This window comes from Panthera tigris, chromosome D1 (genome assembly GCF_018350195.1).
Source record: "Panthera tigris isolate Pti1 chromosome D1, P.tigris_Pti1_mat1.1, whole genome shotgun sequence".
NCBI lineage: Eukaryota > Metazoa > Chordata > Mammalia > Carnivora > Felidae > Panthera > Panthera tigris.
In genome coordinates, this window is record NC_056669.1 from 85,015,116 (window position 1) to 85,040,332 (window position 25,217).

Below are 25,217 nucleotides of genomic sequence, written 5' to 3' on the forward strand. Positions count from 1 at the left end.
TAAGGCAAGCTCCACATTCACCTGGCCTTTTCTCTGAGAGTGGTAGCCAATTCGCAGCACAGGAAAATAAGAGTTTTAGCAGAAAGTAGCAGTCTCACTTAGCCAAGAAAGTAGATGGCACATAAGGGTCAAGCTACAAACAGGAAGGAACCACAAGGCTCCGCTAAACTGCCACTGAGCAGAGTGTGAGTTCCAGAATACCAGCAGAAAGCAGTAAATAAAAGGCTAGAAACCTAAGCAAAGGTGTCAGCCACCACAGAAAACCACACCATGTGAGAGAGACAGGGGCTGGACTTGAAGACCCTCCAAGGTTGGCCATGTTAGTTAGGACTACAGTAAGGTTACCACTGGGTGTGAGGGCAAAACTGAAATAGATCAGCCTTAACAAAGAATACAACCAACCCAAGACAGGATTAAAGTAACCTATTCATACACTATCTACCTGCAGAGGAAAAACAAAAGTAAAAGGTTTAATTTTCATAGAGCACAACATTATTTAGAACTCCTATAATATTTTTTTTATAACCTTGGAGTAGAAGGCCTTCTTTAAAAAAAATTGATACATAATACATATACCATTAAATTCACTAAGGTATGAAATTCAGTGGTTTTAGTTTATCCACAGGGTTTTGGTTTTTTGTTCTGTTTTGTTTTTTCCTTTTTTTCCCCCAAGCCTACTCAGCACTGTCAGCACAGAACCTGATGCAGGGCTCAAACTCACACCATGAGATCATGACCTGAGCCTAAATCAAGAGTCAGATGCTTAACTTAATGAGCACCCAGGCACCCCATCCACAAGGTTTTTAGTGTATCCAAAGGGTTTTAGTATATCCATCACCATTACCTAATTCCAGAATATTTTCATCTTCTCAAGACAACAAACAAAACCCCAAACCAAAACCCTATACCCATTAGCAGTCACTCTCCATTCCTTCTCCGCTTCCTTCTAGCTCCTGGCAACCATGTGTCTATGGATTTGCTTATTCTAGACATTCCATACAAATGGAATCATACAATAAGTGGAATTTTTTTATTGGCTTCTTTTACCTGGCATAATGTTTCCAAGGTTCATAAATGTTGTAGCATGCATTAGCACATTATTCCTTTTTATGGCTGTCAATATTTCAATGCACAGATACAACATTTTTGTTTATCCTTTATCAGTTGATGGACATCTGGGTTTTCACTTTTTAGTTATTATAAAGAATGTGCTAAAACATTTGTGTACAGGTTTTGTGGGGTCATAAGTTTTCAATTCTCTTGGATATATATCTAGGAGTAGAATTGATGAGTTACATGAAAATGATGTTTAACTTTTTGAGGAACTGTCAAACCTTTTTCAAAGTGGCTGTACCATTTTATATTTTCACATACACAGCAATATATAAGGGTTCCAAATTCCCTACATTCTTGCCAATGCCACTTGTTACTGTCTATGTCTTCATTAGAGCCACCCTAGTGAAAGTAAAGAAATATTTCATTGTGACTTTGGCATTTTCTAATAACCAATGAACAGCTTTTTCATGTGCTTAATGGATATTTACATATCTTCTTTGGGGAAATGTCTATTCAATCCCCTGACAGTTTTTAAAATTGGGTTATTATAATTTTTAATTTAGTTCAATAATTATAAACATGCTAGAAAATAGGACAAAGTGACTGCATTCAATCAAAACAGGTTATAAAATAGAACAAAATAACTGAAAGCCAACAGAAAAAAATACACAAGAGAAAAAACAGGTGATTCAGATATTAACATTAACATGAAAATAACTATGATTAACATTCAAAACAATGGGGGAAAAGAAGGTGAAGTTGAGCAGAGAATAAAATCTATTAAAAATCAAATGAGGAGAGCCTGGATGGCTCAGTCAGTTAAGTATCTGACTCTTGATTTTGGCTCAGGTCATGATCTCAGGGTTGGTTCGTGAGATCAAGACTCACATTGGACTCTGGGCGGACAGTGAGGAGCCTGCTTGGGATTCTTTCTCTCCCTCTCTCTCTCTGCTCCCTCACTTAAGTACACATGCACACACACACTCTCTCTCAAAATAAATAAAAACATTTTTTTTAATCAAATGAAAATTCTACACAACACAAAACCACAGAATAAAATAAATAAAATTTAAAGCTCATTACGTTTATTAGCAGATTAGACTCAACCTAACAGAAGACAAATGAACTAGAAAGCAGGTTGGGAGAAAGTAATCAGACTGAAGCACAGAGAGGAAAACAGGTGGACAATACAGGAAACAAATATAGTCAGAGATCTAAAGGAAAAGAGAATAGGACAGAAGAAATATTTTGAAGAAACACTGGTAGAGAGCTTTCCAAAACTGATAAAGGACATTAACTCACAAATTTAAGGAATTTAGTAAACGCTACACAATATAAATACAAAAGAAACAAACAAAACGCATCGAGGCCCAGTACGGTAAAATTACTGAAATTAAGGCAATGAGAAGGCAAAACTGTGAAGACAGTAAAAAGATTAGTTGTTTCCAGGAATTGGGAGGAGGGAAGAATAGGCAGATAACAGAGGATTTAGTGCTACGAAAATTCTATAGTATTGTAATGATGGATACAAGTCATTATACATTTGCCCAAGCCCACAGAAGTAACATTAAGAATAAGACCAAGAATAAACTGTACTGTACCCCATGAACTTTAAATGATCATGATGTGTCAATGTAGGTTCATCAACTGTAACAAATATACTCTGGAGGGGAATGTTGGTAATGGGCATGTCCTATGGATGTGTTGGGGCAGGTAGTACACGGAAAATCTCTGTACCTTCCCCTCAATTTTGCTGTAAGCCCTAAACTGCTCTAAAAAACTACTCTGAAAAAAAAAGACAATGAGAAAACTTTGAAAGTGGTCAGAATTACAGACTACCTTATTTTCAAATGAAGAATTTTGTCTGTTCAACAGAATGGAATGGAATGGAATGGCTAACTTTTTATGAGAAAAATGGAAACCAGAAAAAAATGCAATATCATCTTTAAAGTGCTGAAATTACCAATTTGTAAATCTAGAATCGGTGAAAAATCCCTTAAAATCTGGACAAAACTAAAAAACACTTTCAGAAAACAAATTTTGAGAAATTTTTTTGCTAGTGGATCTGTAATAAAATACATACTAAAGGAGTAATTCAGGCAAAAACAAAATGAAACAGGCAAAAGCAAGATGGTACAAAGAAAACTCAAGGGTACGTTTGGATAAAGATAATGAAAACATTTAAACAACGACAACAATGTTTTTAGGGCTGTAAGACAATCTGAAGTATTACTTTCATAAGTAATAGTACAAAAAGTAGAAGGGACTTAAATGAAGTTAAAATAAGTTTTGCACAGTTCTGAAAGTGTGACAGTGGTATTTGAGTTAATAAAAAGCCAAAAATTCATGTTATATAATATAAAGAATAAAAATATTTATAAAAACTTTTCTTAAAAAGGGATTATATAACTAATAAGTTAATATAAGAAAAAAAGATTTGAGTGAGGAAAAATACTTTGATTCCAAAAGAAGACAAGACAGGAGAAATAAAACAGAGGACAAAAACACAAAACTAATAGAAAGATGGTAGACTTACTTCAAAAATATTGTCCATTAAATCTCAAAGAATTTGCCAATTAAAAGATGAAGATTGTCAGATTAGATTTAAAAAAAAAAAATTTCCTAGTCACAAACTTTAAATATTACGCCACAGAAATTATGAAAGTGAAAGAAATTCCATTCAGAGTCACCATTTATTTATATCAATTTGAAAACAAACAGGCTTTAAGGTGGTACTACAGACAAAAAGAAATATTTCACAAGAATAAAAGTATTTTAAGAATTCAAAAGATCAAAAATCATGCAAAGTATATTTTCTGAAATATTTAACAGGAGAGTTAAATTAGAAATCAATAACAAAAAGATCATTGAGCATTTGCAAATGTTTGGAACTTAAAGAACATACATCTTTAAAAATTTCCATTTTTTACTGAACAATAAGAAAAATATGACACATACAAACTTGTGGGGGCTATCTACAGCAGTAAGAAGAAAACTTATGGCTTTTAACAAATAAGATAAAAAAGGGTGAAAATTAATGACCTAAGCTTTTATCTGAAAAAGACTGAAAAAGAGGCACAGATTAAAACCAAAAAACATGAAGAAAAAATAACACAAATCAATGATAAAAAGCAAACATGCAATAGCAAAATTCAATGAAAGCAAAAGCTGGTTGTTTAACAAAATTAGTTAAAACTGATAAACCCCAGCAAATCTGATTAAGGAAAAATCAGGGTGAGAGAGAACCCAAATTACCAGTATTAAGGATTAAAAAAGTCAACACAAGAGATCTGACAAACACTAAAGATCATAAAAGGATATTATAAAAAGCTTTAGCCTAAATATTCTAACATTTAAATTAAGTTAAATTTAAGTTTAATTGATACAATTTATCAAGACTGAAGAGAAGAAATTAAAAATCTGGAGCGCCTGGGTGGCTCAAGAGGTTAAGCCTCGGATTCTTGATTTCAACTCAGGTCATGACCTCATGGCTCATAAGTCCCAGCCTGCATAGGGATCTGCACTGACAGCTCAGAGCCAACTTGGGTTTCTGTCTCCCAGCCTGCCCCTCCCCCACTTGCTCTCTCTCTTTCTCTCAAAAAAAAAAAAAAAAAAAAAAAAAAAAAATCTGGATACTCCTATCAGATATATAAGAAATTTAATCTGTATTTAAAAATACTGCTACAAAGAAAAATCCAGGCCCAGATGGTTTCACTGTTATCAGTGAATATTCTTCCAAACATTTAAGGAAGAAATAACATCAACCATAAACTCTGTCAGTAAATAGAAAATGAAGGAATACTTCCCATCTGGTTTTATGCAGTCAGTATAACCTGGATACCAAAACTTGACAAGAGCATAACAGGAAAGGAAAATTACAAAACAATGGTCCCATCGACATAGATAACAAAAAATTCTAAACAAAACTTACCAAATTGAATACAATGGTATATAAAAAAGAGCATGAGCAAATGGAGTATATTACAAGAATAGAAAGTTGGCAAAATATTTTAAAATTAACCTGTGCATATTAATAGGATTTTTAAAAAATCACATGACCACCCACACTGCTGCAGTAAAAGTATCTGATAACATTCAACACTTCTTTTGATAAACTAAGAGTAAAAAGGAACTTCTTTTAACCTACAAGAATTATCTACAAAAACAAACAAACAACAATAACAAAATCTTAGGACTTACATCATATTAATGGTAAACCAATGACATGACAATTCGCTAAAATAGAAATAAAAACTGGAGGGGCTCCTGGGCAACTCAGTTGGTTGAGCGTCAGACTCTTGGTTTCAGCTCAGGTCATGACTTCATGGTTCCTGGGTTCGAGCCCTACATCAGGCTCTATGCTGATGGCGTGGAGCCAGCTTGGGATTCTCTCTGTCTCCCTCTCTCTCTGCCCCTCCTGTGTCTCTCTCTCAAAATAAATAAAGTTAAAAAAAAAAAAAAGAGAGAGAGAAACTGGAAAGGAAGAAGTTAAAAGGTCATCATTAACAAATGGGATTTCTCTACACAGTAAAAGAATAAACATGTGAATTTGCAGAGTCTCTTGACAGAAGATCAGTGTGCAAAAAATCACTGAAACTGAATTTATTCATTCATTCATTCACTAAAATAACTAAATTTCTGCATACTAGCAAAAGCCAACTAGAAAACAAAATTTTAAAATAACATATATGACAACTCCAAAAAAAGCATCGAATAGTTGAAACAAAGTCAAAGGAAACATGTATAAGACCGTTACATTGCTGAGAGAAAATGAAGACAACCTAAACAAATAGAAAGATACACCTATGTTCATGGATTCAAAGAATTTGCAAGGTTATCAATTCCCTTCAAATTGGTCTACAGATTCAATACAATTCCAGTGGAGAATTTTTTTCCAGTACAAAATGGCACACTCATTGTAAGGTATATATAGAAATGCAAAAAACCTGGAATAGCCAAGGCAAACATTAAATAGAACAAAACTGGAGAAACTTACTTCAAATATCATAATTTATGGTTAGTTTACAGAAGAGTATTATATGTGGCAAATCTAGACAAACAGATCAAAGGAACAGAACCAAATAAAAGAGCTACACTTATATGATTATCTGATTTATAACAAAGGTTTTAATACAGTTCAGCAGGAAAAGGCTAGTCTTTTTACTAATTGGTGCTAAGTCAACAAGATATGCATACTGGGGAAAAAAAAAAACCTTGACCCATAACATCATCAAATATAAAAATTAATTTGAGTGAGATAGATTACAGACAAACATATGAATGGTAAAGTAATAAAACTTTTAGAAGAAAATGGAGACTATCTTCATCACCTTTGGGTAATGCTAAAATATTAACCCTAAAAGACTGCTCAATTTGATTTTACCGAAATTAAAAACTTCTGTATATGAAAAACACCATTTTTAAAAAGGCAAAAAACCCAGACAAGGAGCAAATATCATAACTAGATACTAATATCTACATATGTGTCTGGAAAAGGCACATCCAGAATATACAGAGAATTCCAACACATCATTTAAAAAAAGACAAACAACAAAAATCAGGCAAAAAACATGGAGATTTCACAAAAGAGGATATCCAATTAGCTGATATGAAAAGTTCATCATCATTTGTTATCAGGGAATTGCCAATTATAAGAGATATTACCATAAAATCACCACAGTGGCTAAAATTACAAAGACAATACAAAAAGCTAAAAAAGATGTGGAGCAAGTAAAACTGTCAATCACTGCTGGGGAAACGATAAATTTACACAACTACTTCAGAAAAGTGTTTGGCAGTACCTACCCCTAAGATTCAGCCTAGATGTATGTTAACCTAGATATGTTAACCTAGATATATATGCCACAGAAAGAGCTGCTTATGTTCATTAAATGATACATACAAAGATATTCATAGCAGCTTTATTCATAATATCCCCAAACTAGAAACTACCTAAATACTAACCATTAAGAGAATGAATAAATTGTGGTATATTCATACAATGGGACACCACACAGCAATGAAAAGGAATAAAATACTGATACATGCAACAACATAAATAAATCTCACATAATATTAGTGAAAAAGACAGACACAAAAGATGTATGATTCCATACATGTTATATGATTCAATTTATATTATTCTATTTTATGAAGGCCAAATACAAACAAAACTAAGTGGTGATGACAGAGGTAAGAAAAATAATTAAATCTGTAGGGCACATATTTAAGCCCAAGTAGTGGTTGCACAGGTATATACATACATAGAAATACATCACATGGTAGGCACACATGCACTCACATGCGAGTGTGTGTATCAATCAATCAATCAAGGCCAGAGAGGATGGGAACAAACAAAAGTAGATTGGCTTTTTACAGAAGTTGGGGCACTTTCTCCAACATAATAAGAAGGAAAACAAGGTGGGTTCAGATACTGGTAGTTTTCTCAGTTTGATGGTGGGAAAACCAGGGAGCCAATGCTCCAGGCTATTTTCTCAGTCTCAGGCATTGAGGACATGAGCAGAGACTGGGAACTCTCAGCATGGAGCCAGCTGGTAAACGGAGAATTGGTTACAGATGTCTTAGTATCCTACTGCTGCTGTAAAAAACTACTATAAAGTTAGGGCTTAGAACAACACAAATTTATTATCTTACATTTTGAACTATACTACAAAGCCATAGTAATCAAAACAATACAGTACTGGCATAAAAAGAAGCACACAAATGAATGGAACAGAACAGAGAGCCCAGAAACGAATCCACACTTATATGGTCAATCTATGACAAAGGAGGCAAGAATATACAATGGAGGAAAGACAGTCTCTTCAATAGATGGTGTTGGGAAAACTGGACAGCTACGTGCAAGCAAACAGCCTTAACAATATTTTTCTAGATCTGTCTCCTCAGGCAAGAGAAACAAAAGAAAAGAAAAAAAAATAGGACTACATAAACTAAAAAGCTTTTAAACAGTTAAGGAAAACCATTAACAAAATTAAAAGGCAATGTGCTAAATGGGAGAAGACAATTTACAAATGATATATCTGAAAAAGGATTAATATCCAAAATATATAAAGAACTCCTACAACGCAACACCAAAAAAAAAAAAAAAAAAAGTCCCACAAATAATCCAATTAATAAATAGGCAGAGTACTTGAGTAGACATTTTTCCAAAGAAGACACACAGGTGGCTAAGAGATTCAAGACAAGATGCTCAACATTACTAATCATTAGGGAAATGTAAATCAAACCCATGAGATATCACCTGATACCAGTCAGAATGGCTATATCAAAAAGATAAAAAAGAACAAATGTTGGCCAGGATGTGGAGAAAAGGAAGACCTCATGCACTATTGGTGGAAATGTGAACGGGTGCAGCAACTATGGAAAAGAGTATGGAGGTTCCTCAAAAAACTAAAAACAGAAATACCATACAAACCAGTAAATAACCACTTCTGGATATTTACCTGAAGAACACAAGAACACTAATTTGAAAAGATATATACACCCTTGTTTACTGTAGCATTATTTACAACAGCCAAAATACGAAAGCAATCTAAGTGTCCATTGATAGACAAATGGATAAAGAAAATATGGCATATATATATATACACACATACACAATGAAATATTTATTACTCAGCCATAAAAAAAAAAAAACTGCAATCATGCCATTAGTGACAACATGGATAGACCTAAAGGATATTATGTTAAGTGCAATAAGTTACAAAGACAAATACCATATGATTTCACCAATATGTGGAAGCTAAAAAACAAAACAAAGGAGAAATTGATTCATAAATACAGGAAATAATCTGGTGGTTGCCAGAGCAGATTGGGGTTGTGGGAGGGGTGATGGATGAAATAGATGAAAGGCACTAAGAGGTACAACCTTTCAGTTATAAAGTAAGTAAGTCAGGGAGATGAGAAGTAAAGCATAGAAAATATAATTAATGATACTGTAGTAACTTTGGTGACAGAGAACAACTAACTATACTTTTCATGCTGATAATTTTGTAATGTATAAACTGTTGAATCACTATGTTGTACACCTGAAACCAATATAATATTGTATGGCAACTATACTTCAATAAAAATTTTTAAAAATTTATTATCTTAACAGTTTTAAGGTCAGAAATCCAATATAACTCTCACTGTGCTAAAAATCAAGGTGTTGGTAGGGCTGCATTCCTTTCTGGAGGCCCTAGGAGAGAGTCCTTTCTATGTTTTTTTTCCAGCTTCTAGATGCTGCAAACATTCCTTGCTTTGTGGCTCCTTCCTCCAACTTCAAAGCCAGCAGCACTGCATCCCTCTGACCATTCTTCCATAGTCACATCTCCTTCAGACTATTTCTTCTGCCTTCTTCCACTTTTAAGGGCTCTTGTGATTACACTGAACCCACCCAGAATATCCATTCGGGGTCCTTAATTACATTTGCAAAGTACCTTTTGCTATGTAAGGAAATACAGTCACAGGTTCGGGGAACTAGGACACGAGACAGCTTGGTTGAGACCTACCATCTACCACACCAGGATACCAACACACTAAACTAGTATTTATCATAGTGTGGTCCCCAGACCAGAATGGGCATCATCTGGCAACTTGTCTGAAATGCAAATTCTTGGGCCAAACTCAAGATTTCTGTATTCAGAAAAGTGGGGAGTGTCACTCAGGAATCTGTGTTTTAGCAAGTTGTCTAGGTGATTCTGAAGCACAGTAACATATAAGAACCACTGCTCTAAGTTGTTAGGGTGACCGATGGCCATAACTACCCTTGTGCAGCTTTGCTCATCTAGTCATTTACTGCTGTGTCATTTAATTTATCATATTCCATGTGTGCTGTGAAAAAAAGATGGGAAACTTTAGCATAAAGAATTCTTACTCTATATTGGAGATGGAATTTGTTGGTTTTTATTCTCTATCACATTTACTTTTTTCAGAAATTGATTCACCAATGTAGAGACTAAATTCCTTTAAAGGAGAGCTTATGTACTCTATCAATTAACAGAAATAGAAATGTAAGGAAAAAAGAAATGAAAAATTAAAAATTGTGACTGTCAATATAGGAAAAGAAATATACAATAAATACTGTAAATAAAGTATACAGTATATATAGTAAAGCTCCATATAATACTGGCATAAAGGTACAAAGTTGATATCTACTTTCAACAGTTATCTACATTATAGATAAAAAGATTTCTTCCTGGGGCACCTGGGTGGCTCAGTCAGTTAAGTGTTCCACTTCAGCTCCGGTCATGATCTCATGGTTTGTGAGTTTGAGCCCCACGTAGGGCTCTGTGCTGACGGCTCAGAGCCTGGAGTCTGCTTCGGATTCTGTGTCTCCCTCCCTCTCTGCCCCCTCCCCAAATCATGTGTGCGTGTGAGTAATTAAAAAATTTAAAAAAAAATTTCTTCCTATAACACAAACTTAGAAAACACTAAGTGGGATACAGGTAATAAGGGCTTCTTTCACTACACATAAGTAAACCTCCAATACCAACCAAAATAACAACAACAACCACGTAAATAGTACTTATTGCTGTGTGCCAGGCTCTAATTACATATATTAACTCATTTAGTTCTTACAATAACTCTATGAGAACTTAAGTATCTCATTTTACAGATTAAAAATAATAATAATAACTGGGGGACAGAGAGGTTAAGGAACCATTCAAAATAACACAGCTCATAGGCAGCAGAACCAGAACTCAAAATGAAGCAGGTGGGCTGCCAAGTCGACCATTATGCTACACTGCCTTTCAATTAAAATAAAGAAATTTTTTGGAAACTATAATAAACAGGCATATGGGAAAGAGAGAAGCCAGACTGATGTTAAGCCAACTATAAAGGTGAAGCAGTGAACTCTAGATAGGGGTACAATCTAAGATCTCGATTTAGATCTAACCATAAAAGTAGCCTTAGAGTGATTTCAGAATACCCAAAGCTACCAAAACAAAAACAAAAACAAAAACATCCAACTGATGGTTTAGGTCTAGAATTCCTTTGAAAAGAAAAGAAAACATTTTGTTTCAGAAATATGAGGGAAAAAAAGTAAAGAATGTTAATTGAGACTACCAAATTACAAAAATTCATTCATTTTAAAGTATAAGCAGCCAAAGAAGTGATTAAAATAAGTTTTTTTTTGTTTCGAGAAGAACAGTTAATGAATATATTAGCATTTAAAGAAGTGTTCACATTAACGAAAGGTGAGGACAGATGAAGAAGAAAACTCCCAGCCATCATAGTTTTACTACATTTACCTTAATTTGGACAAGAATGACATTCCTGAGACTTCTGTGATTTCTCAAATTTAAAAATATCTACACAAAATACATTTTCCCATATAATGATTATACCTAAAATAACTGAAAGATATATGTCCGTTTCAGACCCTGAATGGAAGTTATTGTGACAAGAAGAGAACAACAGACTCGCTAAGACATGGATGCTGAATGGTGTACTCTGCTCAAGAGCTAAATAATTCACTCTTACACAGCGGCCTCTCCCATCAAAGTAATTCAAATTCCTGCCATTTCAAAATCACCTTCAGGGCTGCTCAAGAATTGTTCAAATCCATAATGTTAAACCTACTGTAAGAGTCGTGCAGAGGCTATTTTTCTAGAACTACAGAGTTCTGATCCCCATAATCTATGAAGACTTTATTTGAACCGATTTATTTTAATGCATTTCCAGAGGAAATAAATGCCTTCACTTTAAGGTTTAAAGTAGTGAATATTGCTTTGCCTGTGACTGCAACATCAAAATTATCTGAGAACCTAATTCAAAAACCAAACTCCAAAAACAAACTCCCAGGCTCCCATCATAGAGTTAATAAATGAAAATCTGTGGAAGCAAGGCTGCAGAATCTAGTTTTAATAAGCTCCCAGGAAGGAAGCCCTATAAAGGACTTTATGCTGTCATTTGAGACCACTAAGACAAACTCAGTATTTTCAGGAATTTGACAAAATTTATCCATTCATTAATTTTAAACTGAATGTTAACTTTGGGAGAACTCTATAAATTTCATCATCAAACTTTATCATGCTAACATTGCAATGATTTTAAAACCTTCTGTGTTACTTTCTGAAGTTCACTTCTTATATATATCCAAAATCAAAACTCATTTTATATTTATAAACCATAAGCAGTTAACACTTTTAACACAAATAACAGCTTCCAAAACAGTGAAATACCAAAACCATCCCATTCATCCACCAATAATCTCCCAATGATTACATATGATCCATCTATTTCAGAACAATATACAAGTTGTACATGTGAGTTGAAGGGTACTCATTCAAATGGAATAATATCAGGGAGCCTGGGTGGCTCAGTCAGTAAAGCATCCGACTTCAGCTCGGGTCATGATCTAGCAGCTTGTGAGTTTGAGCCCCACGTCAGGCTCTGTGCTGACAGCTTAGAGCCTGGAGCCTGCTTCCAATTCTGTGTCCCTCTCTCACTCTGACCCTCCCCCACTCGTTCTCGTTCTCTCTCGTTCTCTGTCTCTCTCTCTCAAGAATAAATAAAACATTTTAAAAAATTTAAAAAACAGGGGTGCCTGGGTGGCTCAGTCGGTTGGGCGTCCGACTTCAGCTCAGGTCACGATCTCGCAGTCCATGAGTTCAAGCCCCGCGTTGGGCTCTGTGCTGATGGCTCAGAGCCTGGAGCCTGCTTCCGATTCTGTGTCTCCCTCTCTCTCTGCCCCTCCCCTGTTCATGCTCTGTCTCTCCCTGTCTCAAAAATAAATAAACGTTAACAAAAAATTAAAAAAACAAAAAAACAAAAAAACAAATGGAATATTATCATTTAGCATTATCATAGGTTAGCTGTCACTGTGCCAGTCTACAGTTTATGTATGGCCCTTTGGAGAGATATCAAGTCTCATAAATTGTTGAAAAAGAAAAAAGAGTTTAGAATCTCTTAAATAATCAAGAATTCCTATGATTCCCATCCTGCTTTTGTTACACCTGACTTACTCCTTTTTAAAAATTTCTTCTCGTTTCTCTCAGTCTAGATCCCTTTCTCTTAAGTCCAAAATCACCTGTTAACTTCTACTAATATTATCAGTCACCTGTGCCAATAAATCTATTATTTGTAGCTTCTAAAGATGAGTCAAATTTCTCATAAGTTATCAATAAGGTATTAAATTCACATGAATCTACCTAAAAAGAATGTGTATCATTGAGAAGACCTTGTATGTTTACAGTGAATTTAATTAAGATGAGTTTATTTGGGGCTTTCCAAAAGAAATAACCGTCTCTAATCTGCCTATGAACAGAGAAGGAAAAAATACTCTCAAGAGCCATTCAGTAAATAGCTGATTTAAAAAGCAGAAAAGTAAATACTATGTTTAATAAAAGCTTTGAGACAAATTTTTTGAAAGGAAAGCCATTTTAAAAAATAATTATAAGATATTATTAACTACCATAAAAAGTTACCCTGAGAAAACGCACTAGCTGGCAAAATAATTTGAAATTACACATAAACCAAACAGTTTGTATTTAAAGTATAAGTGATTATGTTATCAGGATAAGAAAAAGAATTTAGTCTACATATTCCATGGATAGACCTTTCCATTGTGATAGAATTTTAAATGAATACCTTTTCAAATAGTAAAAATACAAATAGAAGGCTAAAAACTTCCTTTATAAACTAACATAATGCAGTTCAGTAAAAATATTGTTAAGCTTTCTCATTCATTTAAAATGTGACAGCAAATGAAGAAACACATTTTGGAATACAATAGCTTGAAATCAGTTTAAAAAATCAATTAATAAGGACAAGTTTGCTAAGTAGGTTTAATCAAAGATCTCTACATAAATTTATTACCTATTGATTTTTCTAATAAAGATCCCCTATGAAGAATAAAACATACTATATGTAAATAGAGGCTACAAGTAAATCAGTGCATTGTGCATAATAATTAGATTTTAATAATTCTTATAGTTGTAAAAATTATTCACCTATACATAGTTAAATTTTTATATTAAGATTAAGGTTTTATAATTTTTTTAATGAAAAGCTACTAAATCAAAAACAGTAAGATAAAAATCAAGTTCTATGAATAAATATTTTAAAAGTAAGTACTCTAGGATCATAACACTGACAACACTAATTATCTTTTCTAGTCTTGGCAGTTATGTTGCATACTGTTTGGGTGACTGATGGGATAATTTCACTTCATTTTCTTTCAGTTTATTCTGGACCATGTAGGAGAAGAATATTAAAATAATTAACACCTCTAAACAAAGTACTTGATAAAGTTTTTAGTTGACATAAAATGCTTAAAAAACAAAAACCTCAATTAACTAATACATGATTCTAGAGCAAATAACTAAACCTCTACCTGCTAAAGGAAAACTTTCACTAAGAATTTCTGATTTTAAAAAATGTCACTCAGTATTAATATCAGCTATTTTAGGATTTTTATATATTAAAATCATATATTTTCACAGAAAGCTCTTTTCATTGGTTTGAGATAGCATTACCTTAATCATCAAAAATATAAATGTCTATTTTTATACCATTAAAAATGGTTTACCTCGCTAAAAACATTTAATCATCAGGAATCAAAGCAGTCTTTAATAAACAGGTAAAACGTATGATGAATTCCTTACACCTATAGATATTTTGATTAATTTAGTGATAATGACCTTATATCCAAAAGAACACTAAAGTATTTAAGTTAATATTTAATCTCAAATATAAATCTTTACCAATAGCAAATACACTGTCAATCAACTGGAAAAAGTATAAAAGATATTATTAATCAACTTTTTTAGTTGAACATTTTAATACATTTTTTAAGTCATACATATAGTTTATGCACGCCTTATATAATTTATAAGTCGTATAGCTTATAATAAGGCTAAACATTAAAAATAATTAATAAAAAGCACATTCTTTGCCTTGATCACCTGATTTTTTTGTTGTTGTTGTTTATAAAATTAATCACAGTTAGCAGGGTAGAAATCGCTTTGAGCTTCGTGAATGACATCCAAGAGATGGGAAAGGATTAGTTCTCAGTTGCTGCCAGTTATAGCGCCAGGTGGCTTTTTCTGCAGTGAAGGTGTTACCGATAATCCCATTACACTGGTACTAAATCTTGCAGACATCAAAATTATCACCAAGGTTCCTTTTCATCCCATCCTTTCCAAATGACTGGAAGTCGCTTCACCTGAAAGAAGTCAAATCCACATGCAGCTGCTGTTTTAGCAGGCAGCAAACTCCCTGAGAATGCCAGTCGTGATTCAATTTTGCTGTGCTGGTGGCCCCCTATTCCCTGTCCAATAATACATCTGTTAAAAAATCCTACAGCTACAAATCAAGTTTAATCCTACCAGGGACCTCATGTTGGTCTTGTCTTCCAAAAAGGCAGCAGGTTCTGCTGTCTATCTCTGCTAGCGTCTGGGGAATACCCTTTAAATCCCAGCTCTACTTAGAAGAATAAGCTAAGGATCACAAAACATGACCTCAAAAACCCTGATATGACTATATTCTGACCCAGAGGCATTCATTCTAGGTGAAGATTAGAACTTTGCATAATAAGATTACACAGCAAGTGAATGATATCAAGGGACTATCCATATGCAGCCGCCTGGTTTTCTATAGACAGCCTGTGCTCTGCAATATGCAGTGCAGACGAAAAAGAGCTTGGTCTTTCTAGCTGAAATAAAATAGATTCACATAAATTAGTTGGCCATTTCCAGATTCCTAAATCCCCTATTACATCTTTTATTGACAGCTCCTGTGAGGATAGCACAAATGTTATTCCTTTTTATTCTGTGCTTCTATAACAATCATGCTCTGTAATTGAAATGTACATAGATTATGGCTCGAAATTAACATCTTGTTTGCTGTAATCTTGGATTACAATTGACTGTGTACATAATAAAATTAGGAAATCAATGGATGGATTTATCATCTCCAAGAAACTAGAGGTATTGTTTAAAGAATAGTTTAACATTTTGTGTCAACACTTTAAATGCAGAAGTCACAGAGAAGTCAATAAAAATTTAAGTGAGTAAAAGGATACAACAGGCATCAGGTAATATCTACATAAAAGTTAGTTTACATAAAAATTAGCTCATTTCCCTCAAAATTTTAAAGTGTTAAAATTTTCAAACGTGAAAGTTCAGAGATCTCCTTTTGAGATTTTCTCTCAAAACAATACTTGAGCAAGAACCAGTTACACAAAAAGTCTCTACTTTTTATAAAGTACATGTAGTGACAGTATTTTATACACATCACCTTGATCATTTTACACTTTAAAATATTTGAATCAATTCAAATCGTCATTCAATGTTTTATAGTTCTTAACTACGTGCTTCTAAAGTACTTAAAGACGTTCCCTCTCCTATTTGAATATATACAGAGCATTTAAAATGTATAGAATCCTAGAGAACTTTGTTTTTTTTCTACCAAGTTTAAAGCAGTATGAGCTCTAAGCAAACTTACGTGAAAAGAGACATATACGTTCCCACAAATAACTATGCAGAAAAATTCTAAGAATGTGAAGAGGAGTTCTCTACTTAAAAAAAAAAATATTAAGATTTGCCATGAGATTCTTATAAAACTAAGCTCCTTGGTATACTTAAAACACGTCTGACAAGTTTGATTTGCCCACAATTGCTGACGAACATACTACATCCATTACATTAGCCATTATTTCCTTATTATCACAATATATTTAAGCATATCTATACAATATCTGATAAGAAGACAGGAATCAGGTAACATAATTCTGATTTTGTGTATTAATCAGGCAGATATATACCAATAGTATCAGTGGTAGAGCTATAAAAAACACTGTATGTAATTTCAATTAGATAGTCCATGAACATTCTTTGGTCGTCTTGAATAGGATATAGCTAGAAAATTAATGAGGAATGCAAAAAATGCACATTTCTGTAGAACTTTAGAGCTACACTGTTCAATAAGGTAGTCATTAGCTATATATGGCTACTGAGAACTTGAAATGTGACTAGTCCAAATTGTGATGTATTGTGAGTATAAAAATACACACTTGGACTTTGAAGACATAGTACAAAAAAACACTAAAATAATTCATATTATTGAAAATAGTATTTTGGATATAATGGATTAAATAAAATACTTAAGTGACTTGCACTATATTTCTACTAGACAGCACTGCTTTAGATCATACATTTTTAACAGTAAATTCCTAAACTAACTGAAATTGCACAACTAATAAATACTAAAGCAGAGAGTTATTCTAGAAGAACAAACATTTCAGTGTCAAATCTGATAGATTAGCTTAGAAAAGAACAAAATGCTGTCATTTCTGCCTCTATTTCACATTTCTAGGTTAAGGGTAGTGGGGGAGAAGAAGGGACCAACGAGACTGCTGACCACCATGTACCAAAAAAGAACAATATTTTATAGTTACAAAATGCTTTAGTCTATTAAACACAGGTTTTTACAAAAAATATATATACCTTGGGCAACTTCATAAAAGACTAGTAAGTCTATATGTTACCCCTAATTGAATCCAATAGATAGCAACTTCAAAAAAACATGTCTGGATCTAAAAAGGGCCATGGTTTTCTTCTAAAGGACTGCACAATTGTTTATATTCCATTTTTAAAAATACATTATAAGTAATAACTACAGAGATTTGAAGCATGTAATAAAAAGCATGTAATGCTTTTCCATTAGTCTTTTCATTGTATACACCAATGTAGGTTAAAAACTCCATTAATTAAGGTTTTACAGAAATAAGAAAGACTACAAATAGTTAAAATATAAAATATATACCTAATTTAATTCAAGAAAGTTAATGGCAGATTTAGTATGGCCAGACAATTGATGTCATACAATTAAAATACAAAGCCTGTCTTTGTCACACACTGGAATATTATTCCAATATAAACAATAGTACATAAAGTATTAACTCATTTAAAAGTTGCTTTTTCATAATTATTTCTTTATAACATTTATCTAAAATACTAAGACTAATTATGAAATATGAGTATGAATAAATAACATGGATAAAATCTAAATTAATTCTTTACGATCCAGCCATGTCACTTTTTCCTAATCTTTCAAAATTATATAAGTTCTTTCCTTTTCTGGTAACAAGTATCACACAGACACACACAGACACAGAGACACACACAAAAACAAAATAATAACAATAAAAAAACTTTCTAACCATCAATATATGAGTGTAATGATATTCAGTCTAAGTTAATCCCCAGACATCCAAATTCATGAATAAAAATTCATCAGTTTTAAATACACTGAGCCTATTAAGCAAGAACAAAAGCATATGCACAAAAGAGCTTTTAATATATTTCAAAGCCCAGAAGAGCCATGGTCTCATTAAAATTATAAATTACACAAACATGGAATGAAGATTCAAACTGCAGTGCAGCTAAGCAGATTACAGAAAACCCCGCGTTCCATATGATAACACACCATGGCCCTCCCAGATGGGGGCTTGGAACAAAAAGGCCATCACCACAGCTAGGGAAAACCTCCTTGTGATCTCTGGTTTCTGTTCAGCAGATGACAGCCAAATAATATGTTGATTATTCTGTTTGTGCTGCTAAGCTTGTAAGATGGAATAAAAGCGATATGATCTATTGTGAACCCAATGCTAATGTGTTGCTCCACTCATAAATAATATACTGAATTTATTTTGAAACTATCTTTTATCTAAATTTCAGTTTTTAAATGCATGAATTAAAATAAAAGCCAGGATAAAATAATATTTAATTTGATGCTTTAAACTAAAAAATGTAATGACAAGTGAAAAATATCTAAGTACTTAGTTAAGAGTCCAGTACAACTGCCTTTCTTTAATCTCAGCACTGTGATCAGAGACAAAATGCATTTTTAAATAGGTAATTACTCTCATTATGAAATATAAATGCAAAATTAAATAATACAATAATCATGAAGTTTACGATATACATTATTAAGATACAAACTAAAACATATAAAAAACACTTTTCTGCAATATACTAATGGCACATAATCCGAACATGTATCTAAAATATTTCTGAATAATAAAAAGTATCACAGAAGGCCTTAAGAATGTTCATAACTTGGACACAAATGGATGCTCACAAAAAATCCTACTTAAAATAAAAATAATTAAAAAGAAGCTTCTAAAAATAGTTTTCAAATATAGAGAACATCATTTCTTTTTTTATAGCTGTAGAGTATTTCATTGTATAGATATGCCACAGTTCATTTAATCAGTACTCTACTGATAGACATCCTCAGAAGAAATATGCAAATATATTAATCAAGAAATATGTATTAGAATGTTTATAATAGCATTATATGGAAAACCACCCAAATGTCCATTAACAGAATGGATTAAACATATTGTGATATAGTCATATAATGGAATGGAGCTATGAAAATGAACCAACCACAACTTCATGCAATGCAGATGAATAGCAAGACATAATGTTGAGCAAAGGAAACTAGACACAAAAAATTATACTGTGTAATTGTATGTATAAAATACATACCTAATGTTTCTTTTCTTTATCTGGGTGCTGGTTACATGGGTGTATTTGGCTTCTGAAAAATTCATTGAGCCATCTACTTTTAACATGTGCCCTTCTCTGTATATATAATTTTCTTTAAAAAGGCAATTTTACACAAAAATAGTATACCAAAATGCTTGTCATAAGAAATTTAGAAACAGGTGACATATATAAAATCTAAAAGTGAAAACTAAGCATTCTTATACTACTTATTTGAATACTCAAATTTTCAACTCAACAGCCAAAACAAATTCCCGGATTCTTTGAAACAGAAGAGCAAAAGCCACACAACCCTATTCTCCTCTCCCATCCCCAAACTCTAATACCAGACTCAGAGGTATCTGGTCTTTCTGTCAGGAATTGCTGCTGCTGCTATATAATAGACCTAAAATAATCTCAGTACGGAACATTTGCCCATATGTTAGAAAATAAAGTAAGGCAGCTTAACATATATGTTTGCCATCTCCCCCTTTGCCTTCAAATTTCATAAACTTTTATTTGCTAATTATGAAAGCTTATTACCTAATTTAATAGAGAACTATTTTACTTCTCAATGAAGTTAAAAGAAAATATAATTAATTCCTTAATATCACTATCATAGAAATAAAACTTCCTGATAATACGATAATAAACTAAACAATGTATCTCATTACCTCCCACTTAAATATTTTCCTTTATTTCTATACTGGAATCAACACATGATTACATTACTGTTTTTCTCATATTAAAAAGATACTTTAAGATATAAGCTAAAAGAATAAATTCATAAGTAAATAAGTAAGAAATAAGCTAAAAGAGACCATCTAAAGATTACAGAGTTCAATTTTCATTTGTGTAACAAATACTTATTCAGTGCTTACCAGGATCTGGAGATAAAGGAGTAAAATTAGCTAATTTCTGTGGTAAATGTAGCAGACTTACCCCTTTCTTTCCCACTCATATGATTTACAAATGAAACAAAACTATTTTTAATGAGTAACACATTATTTAAATATTAAGAACAATCTAGATGATACACAGTTAAAGTTCCATCTACTCCATTTTCCTCACCCATCCACACATAGGATTTAGATTTTGCATAACCTCCCAGATTTTCTTTTTGCAAATACAAGCAAATAGGAATATGTATTTTTATTTCCTTCCCCCTTTATGCAAAAAGTAATTTACCATACACTGTTTGAACTTTGCTCTTTTAAAACAACAACGTATGTTTCAAAATGTTCTAAATCTGCATATACAAAATATCCTTTCTTTTTTTTTCACGGCTGTAGAGTTTTACATTGTATAGATATGCCACAGTTCACATTAACCAGTACCCTACTGATAGACAGTAGGGGTGTTTCCAATCTTTTGTTACTGCAAAAATGCTACAGTGAAAACTCCTGTACATATAGTATTACATGAGTACACAAGTATATCTGTAATAAATTTCTGGAACTAGTATACAGAGAAGTTTAAATGCATTGGTCTTTTCCTAGAAATTGCCAATTTGTCTTCTACGAGGGTTGTGTCATTTTGCACTTCCACCACTGATGCATCTCAGATGTATCCTAGGAAAACCTAATCCTCTCATTTGGCCTCTAAGATAATTTGTTCATAAGGCAATTGCCAACGATGTTCTAATTGCAAAAAACTACAGAAAGCTCTTTGTTTGTTTTACCCCTAATGCAGAATTAAAATCCGTTCACATAAATTAAAACAAAGGAATTTTCAAATTAAAAAAAAAAAAAAACACCTCACTGACATAAGAAATCATCATATTGATGCCTAATGTACTGGGATAGAAACTATCTATCTTTCCTCCCAATTATCTCCTGTCATCTAAAAACAAATATACTCTCCCATTCCAGCTTTTTTTAAAAAAAATTAACATTTAGTGGTTTATAATTGGGTAAGCAGTCAAATGCATTTCACTTTGAAATGAATGTTTTCCTGAGGCATTTAAGTTTTCATGAAACCAAATCCATGTGACTTCTACATTGTCCTTTAAAAAGCTATAATTTCAAAGGTGGTTTAATTTTTATGACTGCCATTTTCAAATGGCAGTGTCAACTAATACACTGTTTTTATTTCAATGTCCATCCTATTAAATATTTTATAATTAGAAAATGCCCACTTAGGTCCACTGGACTTCCCATTTGAAGGAGTCCTTAAGCAAATTCAGTTTCAATATCACTGTTTTATAAGAAAATGTGTACACGATAATTTTAATCCCCCAAATAAGGACGCACCGGTATTTGTAATATATGTTGCATTTCAATTGTTCAGAAACCAGCCATCAGGTTATCTCAGAACTCCGAAACAAAGTGGCGAATCTCGTTGATGAACCCAAAATAAATTTTAAAAAGCTGCCACACCTTCTGTGCCCTTAGTCAGTAGATGGCAGAACCATACTTAAGCTCTTACCCAATGTTGATTTTAACATTAGAGTCAATATAATGAACAGAAAGCCAAGAAACAAGAATTACCTAACAAAGGTAAAACAAAACATCACATATCACAAGTAGCACATGGGACATAAAAGCCTATTAGTCTAGGACAATTTAGGAGAACAGTCCTATGCAGCAAAAGTCTCTAATCACATAAATTCTGTGAAGTGACTGATGTTTACAATGACAATTCTGAGCCATAAAAACAAACAAACCCTTAAATTATACTCTTTTTGTACTGTTTAAGAAAACAGATGGGTAAACTTTAAATTTTAGAAACATTATGTAAAAATGTTCATACAAAAAAAGTTTTGGCACATAAAAGGATAAGATTCATTTATCTACAAAATAAACAGATGAGAAATATATTATTTGTTAATAATAGCCTAAGGAATGAAGGATTGCTCAAAATAAAATTCTCAAAATTAGGATATACTATAGCTGTCTTTTAGAAAATGATCTATGATAAAGTGTGGTAACATTTGGGGGGCTTCAAACATGGAACTCTCTAGGCTAAGCCAATTCTTGGTGAATAGTCAAAAGAACATCTGATGATTTCTGAAAGCTAGTCAGGCAAATTTTCCACTTAAATGGCTGTACACACTCAAGAAGATATCCTGATTTCACTTTTTAGTTTGTTTTAAGTTGTGACTGCCAAGTAGACAGGTTGATCTGGTTTCTAGCTCCAACTTGCTACATGACCTTGTCCATGTGACTCAATCTCTCTAGCCTTCCTTAGTTTCTTCTTCAGTAAAGTGAAGAAGTTATACAAAATATGACACGATGGTTAACAGACTGAATGCACTAATAAAGTAAACCAAAGAGCTACTACCTTAAGTCTTAAATCTATTTCTTTACTATGTCTAAACATCTATATGTATACTATTTTGATACCATCACAAACTATATGCCACTTTACTGTACATCTAAGGCCTAGAGTAAAAGAAATTATAATCATTTCAGAATCTTTTCCAATGTTTATTATGTGTTACTCTCAGAATATAATAAATTTCTCATGTAATCATTTAAATTAATTTAAAATACCATATAATCAATTATCTTTAACCTGAAAATATATGACTTTTCCACTTCACACCGATAAAAAAACAACATATATGTAGAAGAACGCTCGTGGCAATGTCATTTATAATAGCCAAACACTATCCACCAACAACAGTATGAATGAATCCTGTCATAGTCATTCCAAAGGAATAATATATAATAATGAAAAGGAATGAATATTACATGCAACTATATAGATGATCTCCAAATCGTAATGCTAAGTAAAGGAAAAAAAAATGCATATGATTTCAGACAATGGTGCTCACCAACTGACCCACCCATATCCCATGCTGCCTGGGACCCCACTGAACACCCCACAGCCATTCCAGCATCATATGGTAGCAGGTAAGCACCAACCTGAAGGAAAGCACGAAGGCAGTCATAGTCACCAGTCTTAGGTAAGTATCTAATATGAGCTCTGAGTTTGGTCATAGGGTCCGGATCTCAGCTCCACTACCCCCAGCCACCTTTCTTTCTCTGTGATCAAAGGTGCCAGCTGCCAAGAACTGCTAGACAAGGTGATGGAGACCCTACAGCTGACAGGAATGCTAACACAGGTGCTAGAGGAGGATGGGACCTCCATGGAGAGCAAGGACTTCTTCCAGCTGCTGGAAGAAGGCACAGGCCTGATGGTGCTGGAGTTTGGGGAAAGCTGGACCCCAGCAGAAATGGGTACTGTCATATGGGCTGGGCCAGAAGAACCCCAAGCACAGAAAGGACATCACCCTCATCACTTTCAGTGTATACAAGCAAAACCCTTGGGACTTCTTTGGCAGCCTGACATCAAAGCCACATTCTACAGGCTCTACTCCACAAGCTGACTCTAAAGGACTTGGCCCAAAGAAAGTACTCAGGGGAGCTCCTTCAGGTGGACCTCCATGTTGTCACAAGGCCTGGGCCACATGTTGCTGGGAATTTCCTCCATCATTCACCATTCAGTAGAGGAGGCTAAGCAGTGGCAGCAGTAGCAACAGGGTGGCCTCCATCCCTGCTGAGAAGGAGCTCTGAGCTTCTGCTCCTAAACTTGTCCCAAGAAACACGTGTGCACTGTGACAGTATCAGGTTTGGGGTCCTGCAAACAGTGCACACTAGATAACTCACCTGTTTTCCCTCAAAGTCTCTGACCATATTGTGATAGGACCCATCAGCATTAATACCTTCCACCCCTAGCCTATACCCTTTCCTGAAGAATGCTGTCCCTTCCTAGCCATCTTTCCAGCCTCTCACTTACCATGAAAGGCCAAAGCCTGTCCCCAGGCATCCTGATCCCACTCTAATTGCTGCTACATCTAAATTTCTTAGAACCCCTCCTGTCCCTCAGCTCCCCAGTACACTAGAGCGAGTCCTCTTTGACTTTACATTGAGATCTCTAATTCTTTATACCCTTCTCCTCCTAAATAACAAAAACATTTCCAATAAAAATATTAAATTGGTTACAAAAAATATGTGATTCCATAATGATTAAAAAGAGACAAAAAGTAAACATACTGCTGAGAAATACAGATAAAAATGATAAAAATTATAGAGAGAATATATAAATAATTACCATGAAAATCAGGACATCGGTTACCTCTAAAGAAAAGGAAGATTACATTAAGAGTTTCTGGCCTGCCAGGAATGATCTACAATTACATGGTTGCCTGCTTTATATTTATTCTTTTTACTATACATTTATGTTTCTATATGATGGTATGCTTCATAATAAAAGGTTTAAAATGGTATATTTTCTGAAATAATATATTCTTATGGAGAAGGAAAAGAGTGTTCACGTTTTTTGCTAACAATTTTATTTTCTTGGTCTACATTTCTAATTTTTATTGCAACATTTTAATAATAAACAAATAAGTTACTATGCCTAATTCTCCACAACCCTAATTAAGAATAGATTTCATAGGCTTTCCCAATGCCTACAAAAAAAGTCCCAGCCCCTGAAAGAGCATTAGTTATCCTATTAAATCTTTGCTTAGCTCAATGTTGTTTCTGTTACTTCTTTTCAATGAAATGTATGCTTACTTTAAAAAACACATACATTACATCCAAGTAATAATTTTATACAGGCTGCACTCCAAAAAACATCATATTTTATTTAGCTCATGGGTAGGAAGAAAAACACTCTTAACTGTCACACATTTTATGTGGCTCCAATTTT

The 25,217-nt window shown here is 33.4% G+C and overlaps 1 protein-coding gene and 1 pseudogene across 7 annotated transcripts in view; one reads left to right on the top strand and one right to left on the bottom strand.

Moving 5' to 3' along the window:
* Positions 1 to 25,217, bottom strand: part of IMMP1L (inner mitochondrial membrane peptidase subunit 1) — an 82,142-nt gene that overhangs the window by 36,305 nt on the left and 20,620 nt on the right. For 2 of the 7 annotated variants that reach the window (XM_042957806.1, XM_042957808.1), the window contains exon 3: positions 14,974 to 15,229. The exons of 3 other annotated variants lie outside the window; for them this stretch is intronic. The gene's annotated coding sequence lies outside the window, so the exon portion shown is untranslated. Of the gene's footprint in view, positions 1 to 5,256; positions 5,315 to 14,969; positions 15,230 to 25,217 lie in introns of those variants that run through there. 2 more of the 7 variants (XM_042957807.1, XM_042957810.1) reach the window with 2 other exon arrangements.
* Positions 15,043 to 24,361, top strand: LOC102967502 (annotated as a pseudogene).